Genomic DNA, 8,384 nt, shown 5'->3' on the forward strand with positions numbered 1-8,384 from the left:
GAGTCCATTCATCAGGGGCACAAGAAAGTGCAGTGTAAACAACAGAAGAAACTCATCACCTTTCAAGCTATACACTTTTCAAGCACCTTCCTGTCTCACATGTGGCAAAGTCTGTGGATGCCACGTTGGCCTCATTAGCTGCCCTACAACCCACAGACTGGAGTGCAAGCAAATCACCTTGTTCCTGGGAGGGAGGAGGGAAGAGAAGGAGGATGAGAGGTTAATTGTGTTGATCTTGGAGACTCAATAGATATAGTTAGTTCAGTATCGAATGTTGAATGGCTGCCCAACAAGAAACTCACCCACATTTTTCTGTTTGTGGAATAGCCTCATTGACAACTTCCATATTTGGAGTGATCCTGCCTGTGGCTGTGATCCGGTACCTTGGGTTACTGTGCAGTTACCAGCCAGTTCTTGCAGATCCTTGCTTGTGCCAGAATAATAAACAATGCAAGAGCTACTGCCTTGATGTTGAAGATGCCTGAGTGTTTCAAGCGAAGTTTACCTTGCAGAAATGCTGATGCGCAGAAGACTCAGGACACATCTGAGTCTGGTTCAGCTGTGAAGCTGGAAGAAAGGCAATTGAAACAAAGCAAACAATATAGCACATGCTACACAGGGAAGAGATCCAGTTACATAATAAGATGCTCTGAGCTACTGCCTTGATGTTGGAGATGCCTGAATGTTTCAAGTAAAGATCCTCCCTTATTCTGTTGCTTAGTTCTTTAAGTATATCTATTCCATGACTGTTTTTGAAGCAGCCATGGTTTCTGGACAACTCATAACATGTACAATGGAAAAACCTCATCATTCAAATACGTGTCCAAATTAGTGTTTATTTTAGAACCAGTGTCCTGAAAAATCGCCCTGTAGTGGAAAACTGCTTTTTTTTGGACTGACCTAGTGTTTATAGGTTGACTTTTCTCCTTCAGGCCCAATATCCTTGCATTTTACTGTAAGATTAACATTGGTACTTGTTTCACACTGATAATAACTGTGTGCAGTATAAGTCAGGTATCAAGATCTATACCAATTCCAAGGTGAAACAGATTGACTTTGCTTCTTTCAGAGATACTTACTCTGCTTGCTTCGTGTCATGTTAGGTCCTCACTCCAGAGTCAGATTGTGGAGATAATAGGAGCATCAATGTTGAATAAAACTGTTATACATCAGAAAAAAAACGTGTGCATTAATAATAATGCTCTATATTTTGTCATATTTCAACAGATCCTATAATTAGCCATTGCTTTTAAGATTTAATTAATTTGAAGCATTGTTCAAAGAATTGAATAAATTTGTGCCCAAGTTTATGAGCTGGCTGTTCCAGCTCCCTTGTTCCTCACAAGTAACTACTAATGTGTTGATTGTCTTTCAGATGTAAATTATGTCAGGAGGTTTGATAATTATTTTACAGCTACAGAGACATTGGTAACTGAATGCTGAACATTACAATTTTTTAAAACCACTATTGATTGCCTGATTTGCATATACATTGTAAACAAATTTATTATTCCCTTAGTTCCAGAGTAAGTTTGGACATTTTTCATTTGGTATGGATATTTGGTTCCAGCAGCAGAAAAGTTACAAACAATTATGAATATTGCCATATGATTATGGATAAAAAGGATAATTAGAGTAACTTTATAGCAATTACACATTCGCAAGGCATGGACAAAGGCAAACTGGATGAGTATTTAATAATAGTTCATTGGCCATTTCAATCCTGAGCCCACCACTGTAAATTCCAGCACCACTGAGGGCCTAAAGGTCCGAAGCTGCCTGGCTCTGAGGCTATTTCTGGGGCTGGCCACAACAGGCCTGGTCAGGGCTTGTAGCCAAGGGTGATCAGGAACTAGGGTCAGTGGGAAGAGTGATGTGAACTGATTTGGGTCTGAGATTGGATTGATTGAGGAGTGTTGGGAAGGAAGGCAATCATGGGTGGTGATCAGGTATGTGGCAGTGGGTGCAGGAAGATGAGAGATGGGAGATGAGGAGTGATAGAACATAGAACACTACAGCACAGTACAGGCCCTTCAGCCCACAATGTTGTGCCGACATTTTGTCCTGTTCTAAGATCTATCTAACCCTTCCCTCCCACAAAGCCCCCTATTTTTCTATCATTCGTGTGTCTATCTAAGTCTCTTAAATGTCCCTAATGTATCTGCCCCCACAACCTCTGCACGCAGTGCGTTCCACGCACCCACCACTCTCTGTGTAAAAAAATGTACCCCTGACATCCCCCCTATAACATCCTCCAATCACCTTAAAATTATGTCCCCTCATATTAGCCATTGTTGCCCTGGGAAAAAGTCTCTGACTGTCCACTCGATGTTGAAGACTTTGAACATGAGCTTCAAGTGGTTGGGGTTGTGAAGTCCAGAGTGAATGGAGGGTGGTCAGAAAGATCAAAGGTTCAGAAGCTCAAGAGTCAAGGGGTAGGTGATTTGTTGGGAAGGGTAGTAAAAGGAGGCAAGTCCCAGCTATTAAACACGGCTGTCCTGGAATGGCCAGTACTGGCAGCTGCCAGGAAAATATGGTCCAATTTCCCATGCAGTCCTCCAGGAGGAAAATTTCCAGAGTGATGCATATCACCTTGTACATTGTTATTATGCAGTTACACATCAGGGGGAAAAGGAAAAGATTATTTGCTTGCATAATTCTGGAATAAAGACATCTGTAGGCAATTGAAACTCTAGACATATGTTTTAGGGCGGCACGGTAGCATGGTGGTTAGCGCAATGCTATTACAGCACCAGTGATCGGGGTTTAATTCCCGTCGCTGACTGTAAGGAATTTGTACCTTCTCCCTGTGTCTATGTGGATTTCCTCCGGGTGCTCCAGTTTCCTCCCACATTCCAAAGATGTACCGGTAGGTTAACATGGGTTTAAATGGGCAGCGCGGACTCGTTGGGCCAGAAGGGCCTGTTACTGTGTCGTATAAATAAAGTTTTACTTACACTACCAAAGCATTATCTGGAATATCTATCTCAGAGTGAGAGAAACACAAGAAAACAGGAGCAGAAGTTGGCCACCAGGACCCTCAAGCCTGCCCCTCCATTCAATATGATCAAGGCTGATCTCTGCTGCCTTATCTCTTCTGTGCTAGTTCCCCATAACCTCCAATTGCTCAATATTAAATATATCTGATGATTTGGCCTCCATCACCCTCGGGAGTGGAGAATTCCAGAGATTCACTGTCCTCTGAGAGAACAAATTTCTACACACCTCAGTTTAATATGACCAGACCCTTATTTTGCACTGATGTCTCCTTGTTCGTGACTCTCCCACCAATGAAAACATCTCAACATCTACCCTGCCAAGCTACTTAGGATCTTGTACATTTGAATAAAGTCACCCCTCATTCATGAAAACTCCAAGGAATATTCACAAGACGCAAGAAATTCTGCAGATGCTGGAATCTGGAGCAATACACAAAAAGTGCTGGAGGAACTCAGCAGGTCAGGCAGCATCCATGGAGGGAAATAAACAGTCGATGTTTCGGGCCAAGACCCTTCATCAGGACTCTCAGAAATACTCAAACTGTCCAGCCTCTCTTGATAGGACAACTCTCTCATCCCAGGAATTAGCCCGGTGAAACTCTTTAGAATTACCTCTAATGCTACTATAACACCTTTAGGTAAGGGGGACCATACTGTACCTTCAAGATCCTGTATCTTGAAGAAATGCACAATCCTATATAATCCGTCAGTGCTTTCATTGGTTCCTGAAGCTGCATTCTTCATTAAAAACTTGTTGCTATTCTGACGTCTATTTTCCTGTTTCAGTTGTTTATTTGTACAGTAATACTGGTTTGAGCTCATTTCCTGCACAAAGTGAACTGACACCTGTTAAAGAACAGAACCTTTGAATTAAACACATGATAATAGAGAGAAATCCAACCACGTGGGGAGATAGAAGGAGGCTTTCAGTCAACAATTTCAGTTGCCTTCGAATTCTGCATTTCAATTAAGTTGCAGCTGGTCAATACCTCAATACCATTTACTCACCTTTGCTAAAGAACCTTTGATGCACTCACTGAAAATCTACCAACATACCTTGAAAATCTCAGCTGACTTTCAGATTTCCCCACACTTCTGTTTTGAAAGGTGCTTCCTGATTTCATTTCTAAATGACCTCGCTAGTTTTCAAGATTTTTTTTCACTGTGGATTCACCTACAATAGGAAATTGTTTCTCTCTATCTACTCCACCATAGCCCCTCATTACTTTAAAGATCTAAATACAATCATGACTCAAAGTGTACTTTGAAGTATTGCTGCAGCAAAGCCTCTTAATGTGAAACACACCATGAACTAGAATGAAATAGCATCTTATACAATTAAATTACTGCTCACTGCATTGTAGAAACTCTGGGCACTGATTTCTCATTGTTTACATATTAAATAACAAAGCAAACTGGTGTCTTGAGTTATAAAGCATTTAGGGAAAATGGTCCCAACTGTGGCTATTAAGGCTACTTGGGTGGTTAAGTATAGGTCAATTAATTCCATCTACCAGCTCAGCACTAAAAGAACTTAGAACATTTTATGTGTATTAATTTACCACAAGTGGAAAGTAAAACTACTCAATGGAACATGGAATGCAACTGCGCAAATTAAACATTTTAACAACAGAAATGAGAAATTTGGTTCTTGGTACAAAGTCACACAACATTTCCATTTTAGTGAATTTTATTCAAACAATTTATTGGGGAGCAGATTAGCCAAAATTGCAGATAGCACAACAGTTACTATTAGCATCTCCAGGGACGCATCTCCTGTTACCACCAGCCTTTTTTCTTGTAACGCGTTTCCCTTGGGCATAAAGTTTTCAATATACTTACATTGCAGGACAGCAACAACAGACATGCAAACATTATGATGGCAGTACGGACATTGATATAGAATCATATGACAGCATGAAAGATTTTACGTGACTGCATTATGTTACTGCCATATTGACTGTTTCATATTTAGTGTGGAGATAATTTCAACAAACTTTAAAGAGCTTTTTAAACTGAAGCATTTGTTTTGTTACTTTTACAATAATGCATCTTTATTTCAGAACATTAATCTTTCAAACCACCAAAGAAACACTCACACATACTTTCATATTTTTGTTTTTCAGTGTTGTTTCAAATTGGACAGATTTACAAAACAGAAACGTTTTAATATTTCTATTTTAGGCATTATTTAAATTAAAAATATTGAGTTATGATAATTCATTTTCTGTTTTTTAGACCAGCAGTTTCCGACTTATTATCTATGCTGCATATCCATGCTGTTTGGGGATATGAAAACATATTGAAATAAAATTTGAATATAAAAAGGCCAAGGAGAAAGAAAAGAACTAATATTGAAATAATTGTGAGAGTTAAATTCAGAATGGCCAAATTCAGGCAGTTCTTAAATCCTTTGTAGATTATATAATATATAAAAAACATTTGCAGATTATCTTCTTTGTAAAATAGTGGGTAGCAGCATGAAATCTTCAAGTCAATGCATAAAATCACCCCTAATATCATATAGATAGATAAAGCAAAAGAAAAAAGCAGATGGGAAAAAGATGGAGTTTTTTTTCAGTGTCTCTTGTACTTTGTCAGAAAAAAGCTTTGGAGTCTACAGTGCTGTGCACAGTGTTATGATTGGTTTCTAATTCATGAGCTCTATTTCCACTTCTGGGCAGAAACTTGACAAAGTAAACATCTGACCTGTATGAGACTGATAGTGGAAAGGCTTGACTGATTATAGCAGTCCCCACCCAACATGCTCTTGAGAACTTTCCAATCAAAGTGAATGGGAAACCTTTTTTGAAACAGTTACCCAGCAGTTACATTCAGACATCACGATGACTTGTGTCATCACTTCTGACATAAGAAAATATAAATTAATCATTTACCATCTTGCTGACCCTGGCTGTTGTTTGTGGCAGCTCAATTTAGAAGCTAATGTTCAGGTTTGGTTTCAATACCAGATCAGGTCAATTACATCATCAGAGCTTTATTTGCATTCTTCAGACTTTGAAGTTAAAACTACAGTAACCATTTGGGTCAGAAAATGATTACTGAGCCCCTTGTTGGATTTTTAATGCATGCCACCTAGCTCCCACCACCCTCCATGCCTTCCAATACCTACCTGATCTTGCCACACAGAGGAAGTGAAAATTGAGACCTCTCAGGAGTTGTGCCTTCAGAATGAATGCAACACTAGAATACAGAGCTGATCAGTGTACTAGCAATGAGTTGGCAAAGAGTGTGAGCAAGAAAAATAAATAAAAAAAACAGAGAGCAGTCAGGAAAAGCTACCAGAGGCCAAACCCTGAAAATCCAAGTGGAAATAAACAATACAATGTTAGTCAGTTTTAAGTTGAAAGTATTAGAAACACACACATTGCCATATTAAAACATACCTTTCTAGCTTTGCTTTCTTCCACATATGTAGTTGAAGAGTTGAGCCATTTGTGCCACCCTGCTTGAATACTGGACTGTAGCTAAGTGATTCTCTGGCCTTTTAATGATCCTCCTCCCTTGGCTTGTGGCTTGGCTTCCGATTCATACACCCCAGAGGAGATTGACAAGTCTGTTGTGGTGCAAACTGGTTTTCCTCTCATCCATGACGAATTATAATCAATTGGCCAAAAGTTTCATGACTTTGCATTTTGCTGACAAAATATTCAATGCAAAGTCAAATTCAAAGACCACATATGTCAGGTTCTGACAAAAGCTGTCTCGATGTAATTCCTGATGTGCTGCAGCTCTGGAAGATGAAAGGGCATCGATAGTTGTTTTCTCTATACAGATGTGTGTTTTTCAATTCAGATGCCTGTCATTTTGGAAGCTTGAAATCCTATTACATAAAACTTCACAGTTTTCCCCTTGAAATGTTTAACTTCACCAACATTAAAGATTAAGAAGTTATAAAAATAAATCAGCTGAAAATGTGTTACATTTTCAATCTTTAACAAGTAACTTAGGGCTTATGCAAAGTATCTGTAATTATTCAAGAGAATTAGGAACACTACATTTCACAGTGTTGACTCAGACAATGATGTACGTATTAACTGCATTAACTCTACTTCTCTGAACAGAATGCTCCAATTCACCTAACACTGCCTTCTGCCTGGGTTAAGTTGCACATGATCCACAATAATAAAAAGTGCAGCAGTGTTTTCAAAGCACATCATGAACAATATACTTAAAAGATGCTAAATATTCAAAAGAATATAAGATGGACTCTGTATTGCATTTCTTGTTGAATTTTCCTAATACCAAGAGAAAACCATCTAATGTTTATTCAGTCTGTCCATGAAATTTTTGTGGCAATGTTTTCACATCCACATTTCCACTCGCAGGTAATTTAAAAAAAATACTTTTGGCATGGTGTTCTTTCCAGGAAGGTTAATTCAGATGAAATATCATTGACCTGAAATGCTAAATCCATTTACCTTTTCACAGATGCTGCCTAATCTGCTAAATATTGCCCAGAATTTTCTGTCCTTATTTCAAATTTCTAAAATCCACAGAGTGTTTCGTTATTTTTTCTGACTTTGATATATGACTATCATATTTTAAGAATATGTCTGCCAAATATGCTTCTGACACTTTCTGTGACATCCAATGGAAATCTGACAAGGACAAAATGTGCCAGGATAAAGTACAAGGAGTTTCCATCCAGCTTTGTGCCATTTCCTGCCACAAACTCATTGCCAAGGTATCTTGCCACTAGTGCTCTGACAGAGAGCAAAATTACTGATTTCACATAACATATCTTCAGTACAGAGAGCACTAAGTTTATAACACAAATGCTCCTTTAGCTGTTTTCGGTGTTAAATAAGAACAACTTTGAACAGTGGGATTCAGAAGCCTATATAAAGTAGATGTGCAAATGTAATTAAGTGATTATAAATTGTGTAGAAATTACTGTTAATTTAAAATTAAACACAACTCGTGCCAATAATTGAACACAGTACATATTATAGCCTCAGTGATCAGCAAAGCCTCTACCAGAGTCATTATTTTCTGCTTCTGCATTGATTTATTTTTAAATTACTGTAATAATGTAATTCTTTCCAGCCCAGCAGGTTCTTTTCTGCAGAAATATCACAATGAGTTTAATCCAATGAACAACTTACTGATGATGAAATCCTACCATCTAGCTAAACAAGTTCTACAGCACACACACTGTCACTTTTGACCTACCTGGTCAATTGAGGGTTAACTTTAAGAAGGTTTTCTATTGGTGCACAGTTGACCCCAGCAGGCTTGTATTCTAGGTGATGCAGTTGTTGTGCCCAACATGGTTCATTCCTTTTAGAACATTGAAATGTTCCATCAGGCATTGCAGGAAACATATTGCTATAGTGAAAAATAAAATTCATAGTTCATTAA

General features: G+C 38.5%; 1 long non-coding RNA gene across 1 annotated transcript; it reads right to left on the reverse strand.

Moving 5' to 3' along the window:
• Window positions 1-449: 449 nt before the first annotated feature.
• On the reverse strand, window positions 450-6,538 carry LOC127569859 (uncharacterized). Its single transcript, XR_007956253.1, has 4 exons — window positions 6,407-6,538; window positions 3,659-3,845; window positions 1,080-1,159; window positions 450-567 (listed from the first exon to the last, which is right to left on the reverse strand). It is a non-coding gene; the product is annotated as an uncharacterized LOC127569859 (long non-coding RNA).
• Between the last annotated feature and the right edge of the window lie 1,846 nt (window positions 6,539-8,384).

This window comes from Pristis pectinata, chromosome 4 (assembly GCF_009764475.1).
Source record: "Pristis pectinata isolate sPriPec2 chromosome 4, sPriPec2.1.pri, whole genome shotgun sequence".
Lineage (NCBI taxonomy): Eukaryota > Metazoa > Chordata > Chondrichthyes > Rhinopristiformes > Pristidae > Pristis > Pristis pectinata.